Source organism: Staurois parvus, unplaced genomic scaffold (genome assembly GCF_062004578.1).
Source record: "Staurois parvus isolate SC_StPar_1 unplaced genomic scaffold, SC_StPar_1.0 ptg000104l, whole genome shotgun sequence".
NCBI classification, from domain to species: Eukaryota; Metazoa; Chordata; class Amphibia; order Anura; family Ranidae; genus Staurois; species Staurois parvus.
Window position 1 is genome coordinate 4,194,383 of NW_028317900.1, and position 15,618 is coordinate 4,210,000.

The 15,618-nt window shown below is 41.3% G+C and overlaps 1 protein-coding gene and 1 long non-coding RNA gene across 2 annotated transcripts in view; one reads left to right on the plus strand and one right to left on the minus strand.

The window, feature by feature from the left end:
• Positions 1-15,618, plus strand: part of STXBP6 (syntaxin binding protein 6) — a 107,597-nt gene that overhangs the window by 3,704 nt on the left and 88,275 nt on the right. The window lies entirely within an intron of this gene.
• LOC149467660 (uncharacterized) lies at positions 8,020-14,887 on the minus strand. Its single transcript, XR_016311894.1, has 2 exons — positions 14,776-14,887; positions 8,020-9,175 (listed from the first exon to the last, which is right to left on the minus strand). It is a non-coding gene; the product is annotated as an uncharacterized LOC149467660 (long non-coding RNA).

Here is a 15,618-nt window from a genome sequence, read left to right on the forward strand (position 1 = left end):
TATGAAGTGTACAGATCCATGTACAGGGATATATGTCACCACTTTCTGGACTGGTATGAGTGTACAGATCCATGTACAGGGATATATGTCACCACTGTCTGGACTGGTATGAGTGTACAGACCCATGTACAGGGATATATGTCACCACTGTCTGGACTGGTATGAAGTGTACAGATCCATGTACAGGGATATATGTCACCACTTTCTGGACTGGTATGAGTGTACAGATCCATGTACAGGGATATATGTCACCACTGTCTGGACTGGTATGAGTGTACAGACCCATGTACAGGGATATATGTCACCACTGTCTGGACTGGTATGAAGTGTACAGATCCATGTACAGGGATATATGTCACCACTTTCTGGACTGGTATGAGTGTACAGATCCATGTACAGGGATATATGTCACCACTGTCTGGACTGGTATGAGTGTACAGACCCATGTACAGGGATATATGTCACCACTGTCTGGACTGGTATGAGTGTACAGACCCATGTACAGGGATATACCAGTCCAGACAGCAGTGCATCCTTTCCATGTACATGGAGCTGTACACCCCATCACCCCATACCAGTCTGGACAGCAGGGTCTTCTTTCCCTCTGAACTGTACATGTCCTGACATCCATGTACAGCTGGTCACTGCTAGGAACTCTTTAGATGCAGAAGGAATGAATTGCCCAGGAGTCAGAAACTGATTAGAAATGTTAGGTAGGTAGGAATTCTATATTTCCTATTTCTATTGACACTTTGGTATAAGCCTCGATCAAGGTTTATAATGAGTCTTACTTTTCATTCTTTTATATTTTCTTTTATTATTGTATATTTCCCATTTTGTATGTTGTACACACTGACAGATTTATAGGATTATTTAATACTGAGCTCCAGGCATACAGTTCATAGAACGGAGCTGTATTACCTGCCAAGTGATTTGTTTGTATTAGGATTTACACAGCTCTGTCACCCAGCACAGTCCTGTCTGTCTCATTAGGGAACCTGACTTTCTCTGCTGCAATTTCACTTTCACTTGCAGGTCTCCTCACCCCCTGTCCTATAACTGAACGATGAAACTGAAACCGTGCATGGTGAGCTGCCCACTATGTCACTCTGCTTTCTTCCCCGTGTTCAGCATGTTCTTTGATCTGAAGCACAGTTGATTGGCTGCTTGTGCTTCTTGAAGCATTTTATTTTGGTTCCACCAATGAAACAGGGTTTGTCTTTTGTTACATTCTGTATTGTGGAAGTGGGGGGCGGTATTCACTGTACAGATGAAGACTAGGGCTACGCTGGCCATTTACTTTCATTTCTATTGAGAATTTGTTGGTGGAGTCTCCATTTCCAGCATATTTATATCTGTGTGCTACTAATGTGGTCTGGGCAATGTAGTGGTCATTAGCAGAGATTTATTGGCCAGTGTAGCCGTAGCTTGTTGTGGGTCATGTGCAGTAAGATTTGATTGGTCAATTACTGTGCAGGTCCTAAACATTTGATTTGATTAAACCTGATAGGATAGCTGTCATTGTACATGTCTGCTGCTGAAATGTATTGATTTCCCCCAATTTTTGCTTTGTCTGGACACTAGAATGGTGCAATAGTAGAACTGTTGGTTCTGAAGTAATAGTCACTTAATATGGTTGGTAACAGAATGGCTTATACAAAAGGATGCGGTCTAAAGACATCCCAACCTCTATGATCATTTTTGGTTAGGGGAGGCCATAAAATAATGTGGTTGAGCTTCATTTTTACCGACCATCCCCACCCCTTTCCTTTTAAACTGCAAAAGGCATACTCATGGGGTGCTATAGCCACAATGCTTCACATTGTGGCAAAAATGATCCCCGCTGTTTCAATTGATATGCTGCGTGGTGGTAAGAGCTTTTAGGGGGTTAAAATGCAGGTGAAGAGGTAACATATCGCCACCTCACTACCTGCAGAACCCCCTCTAACACCAGTATAAGGAGCCCTTAAAGAATATGTAAACCCAACATTTCCTATTCCTGATATGTGCCTGCTGTACCATGTACTTGTATGAAAAAGTACCCTGTTTTCTTTGTATTGCTTCCTATGTGTGAAATTCCTGGAGTTCCTGCCAGTCCCTCTGCTTACCTATTAAAAATTGACCACACTGGGCAGGAGAAGACAGCGTGGTCAGTTCCCTAGCTGTGCTGGGAAAGTGGCCTGCTCTACTCCATTGATCAGACTTGTCCTGACCCTCACCAACCAAACACAACCCCCCCCCCCCCAAGTCATTCACTGGGAAGATCAGTGTGCTGCTCTTTCTCCCCCCCCCCCACACAGCTCTTATGCTGCTGAGAACAGAGGGCATGTGATGACCTTTATAAAAGGGGAAAAACGTTTTGTTGTGTGTTGTATTTTATTTTTTTTTTTAATATGTATCTATACACACATGTTAAACAAAATGAGTTGTTTTATAAGGTGTGGTGGTTTACATATATTAGGAAACTTTCTTTTTAGATTTGATCGATTTGAGTGGGTGAGGAGTTAGAACCACTGTCAGTTTTTCTTGCGGTTTGTGTCCTTGTTAGGTTTGCTCTCTCCAGTTGTCCTGATCAATGTCACTCGGAGAAAAGTGAGGCTGATTTTTCAAATGTTTGAGTTGCAACTAGAACAGGAATAGAGAGGAAATCTTCCAATGGGGACACTTGTTCCATGACAACTGACTGAAAGGGGATGTCCCTGACATTGGGAAGATATCTTCTCACTTCCTGCTGTGTATACAGGACAGGAAGTGATGGAAAATCTTCGTAATGTGATAACGGCACTTTTAACTCTTCGCTAGCGTATCTAAAATTGAAAAAAAAATGTTTTGGCTTAAATTTCCTTTAAGGGCTGACATTTATAATGTTATTGAGTTTTATTTTCCAAATAATGTTATACATAATTACAGTAAAAGACACCATAACAAAACATTGCATGTTGTAAATAATAGATCTGTAAATAAGGCGCTAACTAGTGCTTAGTGTTTGCTTTGTGTTGTGCCATGCTGAATTTAAACATGACCGTAGTCCCGGTTTTCTTTAACCTCTTCCAGTCCGGACACTTTCACCCCCTTCCTGTCCAGGCCAATTTTCAGCTTTCAGTGCTATCACACTTTGAATGACAATTGCGCAGTCATGCAACACTGTACCCATATGAATGTTTTTAGCATTTTTTTGAGACAGACAAAGCTTTATTTTGGTGGTATTAATTCACCACTGGGATTGTTATTTTTTTTTTTGCTATGTAAATGAAAGTCCAAAAATTTTGAAAAAAAGTGTTTTTCTTATAAAATTTTGCAAATAAATAGTATTTCATCATAAATCTTGGCCAAAATATATTCCGTTTATCTTTTTAGTAAAAAAAAACAAATTAGTTTATAACCAAAAATGATAAGTTTTAAACTTTTTTTTTTTTAATTTTATATATTATTATTTATTTATTTATTTTTTTTACATACTGTCACCCTAGCAGAACAGTGTCACCATGGTGACACTGTACTAGTGGGGGGTGATGAAAATTTTATTTTTTTTTTAAACTGATTGCTTTTATACCCATAAAGGCTGTAAAAGCAATCATTTCTCCTTTTCTCTGACTGCATTCTTGCAGCCATTGAGAACTGCTGTGTGAGCTGTGATTGGTCACAGCTTGTCACATGGTACAAGGCTGTTGTGAATAGCCTTGTACCATGTGACCTCTGTGATCATTCACAGATTTCACACGTAGTAAGCAATGATGTCACAAGTGACATCTTGCTTACTACTCTGCATGTGATCACTGATTGGCCAATCAGTGATCACATGATTGGGACCTCGCACGGAGGTCCCGTCCAACAACCGGTGTTCCACTGTCCGGAGGACACAGCGGGCACCGGATCGCGGTGCTGCGCGCTCCCAGGGAGCGCGCATAAGCAGGGTGCAGGGAGGCCGTTTATAAACGGTTACCCGACCCTGCACTGCCACCGTCTGGCCGTTTATATACATGGGCTGGACGGGAGGTGGTAAACATCTCTCCTCCTTCCTTGCACCCAGGTTGAAAGTTCAATGTTGAGTCTTGGAGCTACCTACAACCTCATAGAATTCCAGCTTTCCGTTCACTTTACCATAGGTTCACACCTAAGCGTTTTCTGCAGCGTTTTGTAGAAACGCAGTACAATCCATTTAACATGCTTTCCTATGGGGCATGTTCACACCTGTGCATTTTCACCCAGTGCTTTTTTTGGAAAGGGTCAGGGACTTTTTTGATTGCAAAAAGTTGCCTTTTTGTTTCTATAGACTTCAATGGAAATGCTGCAGAAAAGCATGTATTGCGTTCTTGATGCTTTTGCGTTCTAAATCTGCCTAGCAACAAGAAAAATGTTACAAAATGAAAAAAAAAAATGCATCGAAAATGCAATTGAAAAACGGTGCAAAAGCAGCCTGCATAGGTGTGAACCTAGCCTTAAATAGTCTGTTTTGGCCAAGCTGGCCCAAATGAACTATTTTCATGACACACTGATGCTGCTGCTGTGTGCACTGCGATGTACTGTACAGTATACAGCAATATCAGCAACTTCCCATCAGCTGCCAGAACTAAACAGAGTTGGCCTGAGTGCTTCACCACCATTCAGGAGAAGCCTTGTATTTTATCAATGAAGACAAGGCTTCCTCTAATTGACAGATTGATGGAGGAAGGGGGGGGGGGAATCACGGGCGGGTGACATCACTATTTTCGCCTCAGCCAATCAGAGGAAGATTTGTGTTCATTAATATAAATACAGGACTTCTCCTGATTGGAAGAGAAGCACTCGGCCTGACTAGTTCTGGCAGCAGAGGGAAAGTCGCCTGTACTACTGCAGGAATGCAGGCCATACATGGGTCGAATTCCGAACGATTTTTCGTCCGAAAATCAAAAACATTGTTCACTCAATAATCTGATGGTGCCATCAATGATTTAGAAAATCGGCCAACCAAGTCTTAAAGTTCACCCCATATAACAGGCGAAACGTCTATTCCTGCCAGGTCAAAAGAATATGCTCATGCGCATATTCTTTTCAGAAAAACGATCGTACAATTTCACTATCATTGAGTTGAAAATCGGTCATTTTTCATGAATTTTCCAACATGCTCGATCACCAAAAATGGGAGGAACCACGAAAATCGGCCGGTGTCATTGACCCACTAACAGAGCGAAAATCGGCCGATTATTTTCGGACAAAAAAATCGGTTGAATTTTGACCCATGTTTGGCCGGTAGAACACAGCACTGCTACTATAGCACATTGCAGTACACACAGCAGCTGTCAGTGTGTAATGGAAATGGTATGTGTGAGCCAAATGAACTATTTAAAGCAGAACTACACTGCATCTGAGCACCACAAAACATGACTTCATTCATTTGTAAAGTGGAACTTCACTCTCTCATTCAACATTGACTATTTTGAATCCTTATGCCTACCATTAGTAAATATATATAGGAAAGTCTATTGTATTTACTTGTTTTAAACAGTTTTTTTTTTTACATTTCTTTAGTTACTTCCTAGTTTCCATGCCTAGGCAAATTATGTCACACATCCCAGGAGTCTTCAGGGGGAGAGAAGGGGTTTTCTCAGCTAAGTACACCTTCCTGCCGTCATGCCTGAGCTAAGGGCAGATGGATTCCAGGAAGTAAATGCTACATGAATCATCTGCCCTTACTCAAGATGGCCACAGCCAGAAATGCTAGGGGGTGTTTTTCAAAGTGATTTCTCAGTAAAAATAAAGCATGGCGACATGGATTAAGTTTACTCTTTTTTTAGCATAGAGTGAATGAGCGCACATGTGCTTTTTTGTTCATATACTTTTCATGCTATGTACTGTACTTCAACACTTGTAAACTCGTGATACGTGTGTTTTTATGCCTGAAGAATTCCTCTCCTTCCCTCGCTCAGCTCTGGGAGAAAACCGTTAAGTGGTTGTAAACCTCAGATGTGAAATATGGGATTCTACATAGGCTTAGGAAAATGAACAGAAAAATGCTCAAGTCTGAATGGGAGCTAAAAGCAAAACACCAAGCATGTCACCACCACCATTTCCCCACCCCCACCATTTTCCCAAGACCCCCTCCGTATTTTTTTTTTTTTTATACCCCTCCAATACATGCCTTTTTTTTTTTTCTTAAACTTTTCTTACCAATCCAGTGAGTTCCCTTCAGATTCTTCTCTCTCTTGCGGTGACAGCAGGGAGGTGGCATTCATTCTATTCTGGGTGGCATTCACATAATGCTGCTTAGTTCTAGAGTACTGTGAGCCCAGCTTGCGAGATGGGTGGTAAAAAGGACAGAATGGGCTCACAAGTGGAAGCATGACACAGATTGTAGTCCTGTCCTGAGGAGGAACACTATTACTGGACAAATAAATAAGTCAGGGACATCAGTGGAGTGTGAAGAGGGAAAGTGAAGATGTTTGGCAGTTTTTTTTCTTCTAATATACTGGGGATGGAGAGGGAGGATTTCTAGAGTTCTACTTTAAGTCTCAGGAAATGTGTATAGGCCAAGTTGTGCTTTTTAGAACAATAGAGTCTGAATATTGCTGACTACTTCTGTACATTGAGGCTTCCACTGTGACTCTGGATTGTAGTAAAGTAAATTTAGAACTGCCATTGTGATGGTGAGGTCAAAATACTAGCCAACAATCGTTTTCAAAACAAACACGTTTCGGGAGCTGTAGCTCCGCTCTCTTCATCAGGGCCTAAACAGATGCAACAAAGATAGAGTGCATATGGACTCAATGATTGATCGTTGATGTGTCAACTAGCTGCTGATGGATGCTCTGCTAATTCCCAACCCTCCAGCAAGATCCAACTATAAACCGATCATTGAGTCCACATGTATCTTTTGGCTTTGCAAACTAATCTTGGAATACATTTGTATTTGTACTTGAATAGTATAATGCAGGGTTGGAGTTGTAAATGTTCGTACTTACTATTCTGACTATGGGTTAGGCACTGAGCACGATATCTCAAAGTAGCCTGCACCATTGCTGGGAAGCTCTAGATGGGCTACTCCTATAGTAACTTGTGGTGTGTTTCACGAAGGCTAATAATACCTGTTGAAAAGATTAGTAATAATCTTAAGTGCCATCCATATGACATTGCTGACCAATTAGAATCCATCTGGTCCATCCTGGCAGCACTAGACGGAGAGGAGAAAGAGCAGCGGGTATTTCAAATCCTCGGGTGGGTGGAGCAGCTTGCGGAAAACAAGTAGAGTGGGACCAGGATGTGGGGAGAGGGTCCCGTGTTAGGTCACCATTACAGATTTTCTGGGTGAACTAACACTTTAAGTGCTTTGTGTTTTATAGAGTGTTGGTTTTTCACAGTGTTTGCCAGTGAGTGCCCATAAACAATGGATTGTCTATCTGAAATAACATTTCCTATAACTGGGGGGCTTTTACCTAAACATTGTGCCACCAAAAAGTTGCAGGACCCTTTTTTGGGTCCGCATTAGAATCGGATCACATGGGTATTCACACCCATGCGATCCGATTCTGCACATCGCACCGCGTTTTGCGGACTGTTTTCAGGGTGTTGTTAACTTGACATACACACCCGCAGTGGTTCGAATGAATGGGGTGCGATTCTGATGCAGTGCGGAATTCGCACAGAAAACGCTGCAAATTCCAGACTGCATCAGTGTGAACCCAGGCTCAAAGTTATGATTGAGCAGATTTCTACAAGCTGGCCCACATTACCATCTTTTGTCTTTTTTTTGGCTTGTAGCCAGAAGGCATGCTGAATCCAGGGCAGCCCCAGCCAGCAGACAAAGTGAAGATCCATGTAGTTATACTCTTCTGTCCCAATTTAAATATTTTTTAGATTTTAGGGAGGGATGTAATTTCAAACTTGTGTGCCTAAGATACTAGAATTCCTAGGTTTACTTCTTGCCAAGGCACTCTGAGGACATTTTTTATGTTATGTAAAAAAAATCTTTTTAAGCCAAAATCATTTTCATAGGTTTATAGTAGATAAGGAGTTTGGTGAACAAAAGCAGACAAGGGCGCACTCTCATCGTGCATTACCGTGGCACACCACGTATTTATTGTGTAGACAAATGTATACTCACAAACCAAAGGAAATAAAAGCAAATTATGTAGTCCTCAAAGACAGTCAATAATGCTGTGCCCTTGATAGGGATAAGCTGACACGTTTCAGGAGACAAACCCCCTTCCTCAGAGCTCTTTTGTTCACCGGTGTCCAGATTCCCCGATCTTTGAAGGGCAGCACCTCTTCGTTTGGCATTCTGAATTTTCTTTGGTCTGCATGAGGAGTTGAGCACTGGTTTCGTTTGTTTGTCTTTAGATAAGGAGTTTGTTAGCAGTTATTGTACAATTGTTCTTCACTTCATGTGTGGAAAAGGGGATATACATCGATCAGCCGTAACTTTGACTGACAGGTTAAGTGAACAACATTAATTATCTCATTACAATGACATCTGAAAGTTGGTGGGATATATTAAGCAGCAAGTAAACCTGTTCTCCTTGAAGGTGATGTGTTGAAAGCAAAAAAATGGGCATAGCAGTGTTCTGTGTATAGGGTTGCATGGCCACAGACCTTTCAGGGTGGGCATATCAAAACTGGACAACAGAGCAATGGAAGAAGGTGGGCAGGTCTGATGAATCACTTTTCTTTTCCATCATGAGGATGGCCGGGTGCATGTGTGTCATTTACCTTGAGAAGAGATGGCACCAGGATGCACTATGGGAAGAAGAAACGCCAGCAGAAGCAGTGTGAGGCTTTGGACAATGTTTTGCTGGAAAACCTTGGGTACTGCCATTTATGTGGATGTTGCTTGACATGCACCACCTACTTAAACATTACAGCTGACCAAGTGTACCCCCTTCATGGAAATTGTATTCCATAATGGAAGTGGCCTGTTTCTTCAGGATAATGTGCCCTCCCACACTGAAAAAAATGGTTCAAGAATGCTTTGAGGAACACAAAGCGTTTGAGGTGTTGACGTTGCCTCCAAATTCCTCAGATATCTCCAATCAAGCATCTTTGGGATGTGCTGGAAAAACAAGTCCAAACCATGGCAGTCCAAGTAATGACTTCTAGCACTTAAAAGGTCTGCTACTGATGGCTTGGTGCCAGAAATCACAGTTTACCTTCAGAGGTCCAGTGGGGTCCACAGGGCCAGGGGCTGTTTAGGCAGCAAAAGTGGCTGTTTTGGAGACAAAAGGGGAATTTACTCAATATTAGGTTGATGGTCAGAAAGTTATAGCTGATTGGTATAGTTCAGCTGTATAATTCAACTACAAGAACTTTTAAGGAGTTGGTGAAAGCTATAAACTATATACACACACACACACACACCGTACATATTCCTGGGATTGTCTAACCATGCTTTCTCTTTTGTAAAGCTAGTTAAAATACCAAATGACTCATGCGTTTATAGAATACACCAAATAGCATGCTCCTCAAACAAATAAAACAGTTCTTGTAATCTAGGCCTGATAGTCAAACCCAGGGATAGGCAATGTAAGTCAAACATGCCAGGGCAGGCACACTTGTATTTTTCGTGGCACCCAGAAGATTGTCATGTGGCATGTGCACAGGCTCCGGCTGGTCCACTGGTGGATTTTCCAATGGGCCCCTACTCCTACAAATACAGAGCTGCTGCCCTGCGCTGTAATTGGCAGCTCACTAGGCTTTCATTTACAAAGCTTGATCTACCCCTCTGCATCTGCACCCCACCCACCTCCTTGATGTTTCAGAAAGGCTCACCTGGGATCCATGACGTTCAGGCAGCTACCACCCTCATTACCGGAAGATGCCTGTCCACCTACCCCCTTCTTCCTCCTAGGGGAACCCCCAGCTGTAGGTATGAACCAGCAGCCCCTGCGTTTCTGAGATACATGAACTGAGGCTGATCTGAGGTCTACGGTTCATAATTCTCCACTGGCATACTGGTTGTCTAATACTTTTAAATTGACTGCATGTGGAAAATGTTGCCAACTCTTGTTCTAACCCTTATTTACTTGTTAGACAGCTTTAATACTTTAGGTTGTTTTGGAAAACATTGTTTTCAAATGAATTCCAGTTCAGGAGAAGGGAAAAACCTGTTTCAGATCATCAGTAAACTATGGAGGAAATTTACTGTGCATTGCTGCAGGTCTTCTCCTGTTCTGTACATATTGAAATGGGTGATGGGTCATCCTAGTGCATTTCCTAAAACCCTTTATTGGGAGTGCTGGATGGGGAGTCCAGGCTTTGCTAATATCACGGTGTTGGATTTAGTAACACTTCAACCCAAACATGTAAATGAAGATCTGCATATACAATAGAATGGATCCACAAGGCTGCATGCCACAAAATCCGAAGGTTCATTGACTAAACAGGAGGTACACACAGACGCTCATTTCATGCTGTTTTGACTATTTCTCAGAAGTGTTTAGTTCTAAGGGCTTGTTGTGCAAAATGTGTGAAGCTGGCATATAAAAGCTCTTATACACATTGCAGATTACTGCACAACTACTGAGCCACATTATTTGGGGTTTTCTCTGTAGCCGAATAAAGAAGTGCTTTTATTATGGACATAAGGCCCTGGAAACTTTCATTCTAATAGCACTGTATTTTGGATGCTTCTGCCATGCTGTTCAAGAATATGTAAATCCAACATTTCATATTCTTGATATGAGCCTGTTGTATCATATACTTGCATGAAAAGTATCCTGTTCTCTTTGTATTGCTTCTTTTGTGTGAAATTCCTGGTGTTCCTGCAAGTATCTCTGCTTTCCTATTAAAAACTTACCTTGCTGGGCATGAGAGCACAGTGTGGTTTTCTGGCTGTTCTGGAACTCAGCCTGCTGTCTCCCAATGATCAGACTTGAGCTGACACAACCCCCTCCCATCCTTCACTAGGAAGATCAGTGTGCTGCTGTTTCTCCTACCTGCTCTTCCTATGCAGTTGAGAACTGAGGGTATGTAATCACTTTTATAAATAGGGGGGAAAATTGGATGATGAACGTGTTGGGTGAAGCTTCAGCATGTGACGTCACCGCGTTCTGAAGGGATGGCGGCCATCTTTTTGGTTGGAAACTTTGTTTAATGCTGGTAACTAGACATATTGATGTACGTGGAACTTGTATTAAATTGGTTTGCAATATTATCAAATTACTACACTATGAATGGTGTTCTTTTTACATCCTTTGTTTGATTACTGGATGGGAGTCCTTTTTCTGGCTTTTCGAGGATCTCATAAGAGGAAGAGTGAACCTTATCCTTGGGAGGATTGTCAGCTTTATCATCTAAACTTTTGTTCCCTCTTTTGGGCTGCGTATATTGACTGGTGTGTTTTGGTCAGAACGTCCGGTAAGGGGCTTATTCATTCAGGTGCCTCGGTGATGGTGGATGGTGCCAAACTCCTTTTCGTGCAATTTATAAAAATCTATTTGATTATTTGGACTTTGTGATTATCTATTTTGTTATAGATTAGCGCTGCATTTTCTTCGTTTTTAATTTATATTTGCCTTTTTATGCAAGCAGCTTTTCTATATTTTGTTTCAAGTTTTCATTTTGTGTATATTATCCAAGCACAGTTTTTGATAGATAGATAGATATATATATATATATATATATATATATATATATATATACACACACACCGGTATGTATGTGTGTGTGCATATGTGTGTGTTTTGCCTTTCATTTCTAATTTAAACTGAATGGGTATTATTATAAAGTGAGGGTTCATATATACTTTGACTACTTGCTCTCCAGAAGTTTATACCCCCTGCATGGCCAGGGCATTCAGCACTGTGCTACTTTAGCTGGCAATTGCTCTGTGATGCCACACTGTAGCCAAATTAAATTAATTTATTTCACACAAATAGAGCTTTTGGCGGTATGTAATCACCATGGTTTTTTTTTCCTTGCTATATAAATAAAAAAAATACTGAAAATGAAATTTAAAAAAAGAGTGTTTTTCTTAGTTACTGTTATACAATTTTGCTAATAATCTTTCTTGGTCAAAATGTACTCTGCTTTATTTCTTTGGTAAAAATACCCCAAGTCGATGTAAATTTAGCCTGTGTGAAAGTTTTATAAAATCTATTGAACTATGGTATATGAATATTTGAAAATCCTTATGTACTGATGGCCAATCTCAATTCTTGAGGCCCTAAAGTGCCAGGACAGTACAAATACCTCCCAAATGACCCCTTTTGGAAAGTAGACAGTCAATGGTATGTAGTAGGAGACATTGAGTTTTTTTTCCCAAGTTGGAATTTTTTGTCACAATTTTTTTGGAAAAAGAAAGAAATCAAATTTTGGTTCTCTTGCTATTGCTTATAAAATTATTTGGTTCAAAAACTAGTATGCAGTATATATGAGCTGGTCAGGGAATAATGTTTAATAAATGCAATTAACTGCTATTGTTTACAGTGCTTTAGTAGCCATAGATTATACAATTTTTTTCCATGGTTGGAAGGAAAAGAAAATTGCTGATTTCCATCCATCAACACAGTTTTGATGGAGGAATCTTTCCCACAGAGCTATTGTATTCTGCTGGAAGGAAGCCTTCCCGCTGGCAGAATACAGTGATCACAGCTAATGGTTATAGCCACCAGCAGTTCTCATGCAAAAACTCCAGCAGGCTGGTTGTACTGAATTGATCAATGGATTGACTTTAGTACAACCAGCCTGCCCATAAATTATGAAAATCACCCAGTCCCTGCTCAACCGGCCAAGATTCGATCCATGTATGGCTGGCTTTAGGCTGAGTGCTGGGCTCTGGCTGGAGGTGGGTTTCAAGCTGCTTATGTACAGAAAGATTTATAATAAAGCAAACAATGATGGCTTCCATATGTTAGTTCTGGCAAATAGCTGACATGCATATCTAAGAAAATTCCTGGTAATTCCAAGGGTTTGAATTCTATGTAATGGGGATTTTTGGATAACTGGTCTTTTGTGTTGGACTAATGCAGGGCATAGATGGTTTGTTTATTGGACGAATTTTCGTCCAAAAGAATAATTGGCCGATATTCGTGTGGCAATGTCGTCGGCCGATTTTCGCGGTTCCTCCTCGTTTCATTTATCGGTCATGCTGGAAAATTTACTAAAAACGGCTGATTTTCGTAAGCATTGGTGGCAACAGAATGACCGATTTTTTGTTTTTCGGCTAAAAATTTGTCCGATAAACGATCCGTCTTTGGCCTGCGTTAGACTAGCAGATGAACTGTGTAGAAAAAATTGTTTATCCTGGAGATTTTCTGATCTCCCAATATTTGCAGTGTTAGTTTCCAGTGCTGCCCATAGACTGATTGGATGATGCATCCAAAATAATTGAATGCGTGATGGCTGCTTTTATTTCTAAATAATTTATTGCGGGCTTCTGTCTTCTATTTCTGAAAAAAGTTTTTGCTTCACAAATGTTTAAATTACCTTTGGGAGTCCATCCCTCCTGAATATTTAATGTATAAACAAGGATTACAATTTATCATGAACGGAATTTGACCCTGTATGAGGCCGGGAATTTCATCTCTGAGTACATAGACCGTTCATGAACTGACAACCTAATTTCTCTTCTGTTTTGTGGGTGGGACTCGCACTCATGTTGACATTAGACTGGTACATTTTGTCTGGCTTATTATTATTATTATTATTACATCGAGTTTATATAGCGCCAAAGGGTTTGCTCAGCACTGTACAATAGAGGGGGGGACAATACATGAAACAGTACAGCAACAACAAACAGCACACGAGGGGTTAGAGGGCGGCTTATGTGGCTGAACTAATATTTGCATTTATAAGTTAATTATTATGAACTACTTAATAAACGGCCAAGAACTGCTTAAGGGAATTTTCCAGCAAGCTGCAAAAACTTTACTGTTCACGTGGATAGGGATAAGTGGGCAGCACAGTTGCTAAATGGTGAGCACTTCTGCCTGGCAGTACTATGCCTGCATGGGTTTCCTCCGGGTACTCCGGTTTCCTCCAACACTCCAAAGACATGCTGGTAGGTTAATTGGCTCCTGTCTAAATTGTCCCTAGCATGTGTATGTATGAATGTGAGTTAAGGACTTTAGATTGTACAATGTCAGTGGAAAATAAAAAACAGCATTTTTTCTTGCACATAATTGGATGATAAAAATCAGCAGAGCTTCCCTTCAGATTGGGAGCAACTGCACTTGCAATGCACAGACTATTTGCTTTGAGTAAATCAACTCCCGTGGGTCACCGCACCGACTGAATGAAGTGTACATTTTAAAAAAATATCAACAGTATGATGTGCTGAAATGGGACATACCACTGAGCCTGGGTTCACATATGTGCGGAATATTGCATGTGATTCGCACAGGAACTGCACTGCATGTGATTTGTGTGCGGTGCGATTGGAACCATACTTTTTGTATGGCTCTATTCACACCACACCCAAAATTTGCAGGACCCTTTTTTGGGTCCGCACTAGAATCTGATCACATAGGTATTCACATCTATGCGATCCCATTCTGCACATCGCACTGCGTTTTGCGGACCGCTTTCGGGATGTTGTTAACTTGACATACACACCCGCAGCAGTTCGCATGAATGGGGTGCAATTCTGATGCGGTGCAGAATTCGCATTGAAAACGCATCATTGTGAACCAGGGCTAAGTGTTTTAGCGTGCAGGTAGATTGATTAGGCCCTTTAGTGAAAACTTCCCTTGTAATAGGAAAAAGTTGCTGCTTATTATTTAGTAAACTGAAGTTAACAAAGTGCTTGCTTCTGGACATGTAACCATTTAAAAGAGAAGTCCCCCCCCCCCCCCCCATCCCACTTACCTGGATGCAGCATCGGTCTGATGCTGCCTCTGTCCCCCCACTGGCTCTAAGTGTGAGAATTTAGCGATCACATGACTGCTGATCACGGAGTTCTCACTGCCGCCCTGAGCAGAGAGCACTGACTGTCAGTCACCACTGTGTGCTCTGCCAACCCCCCCCCCCCCCCCTCATTCACTGGGACACTGGGCTGTGGAAAGGGAGGGATCGCTGGCTCAGTAAAGGCTGAGCTAGGTGCTGCTCTAGGATTCAGGGTGAATCCGGACTTTCACCTGATCTTTCCCCAGCCTGGACGGACTGAGAGACATCAGCCGACATCGGGTTTTAGCCCGCTGTCAACTGAAAACAGGTCGCAATTGTGCAGAACTGCACTCCTGTGATCCACATGAAAAGTACAGCCAAAAGAGCTTTGCTATCCTCCTCCTCCTTTTAATTACTTGGACTTCTTTGATTAAATAAGTTAAAAATGGCAATTTCCACTTGGCCAAAACAGTATAAAAATAGCAATGCTGAAAGCAGGGAATGCAATAATAAAATCAATAAACGCACAACCTTTCTTTTGTACGCTATCACATCTTTAAAAGTGAATGGAAGGATTACCATTTGATACTTGCCTGCTTAGGAGAACTTCATTTTTGGAGAAATGAGGTGGTACTGATTGTCTTACAATGAGAACAGTCTTGACGTGAATTTTCCTTCATTTAGCATATTTTCTCACATTTGCATATATCAAGCTTTGTCTGCATATTTTTTCCTAGAAGAAATGAATGTGGACAGGCGGAATTACTGCTGAGTGGTGACGTGTTATTGGATGGATGCCATGCTAGTGGTATTAGTCACTCTGCT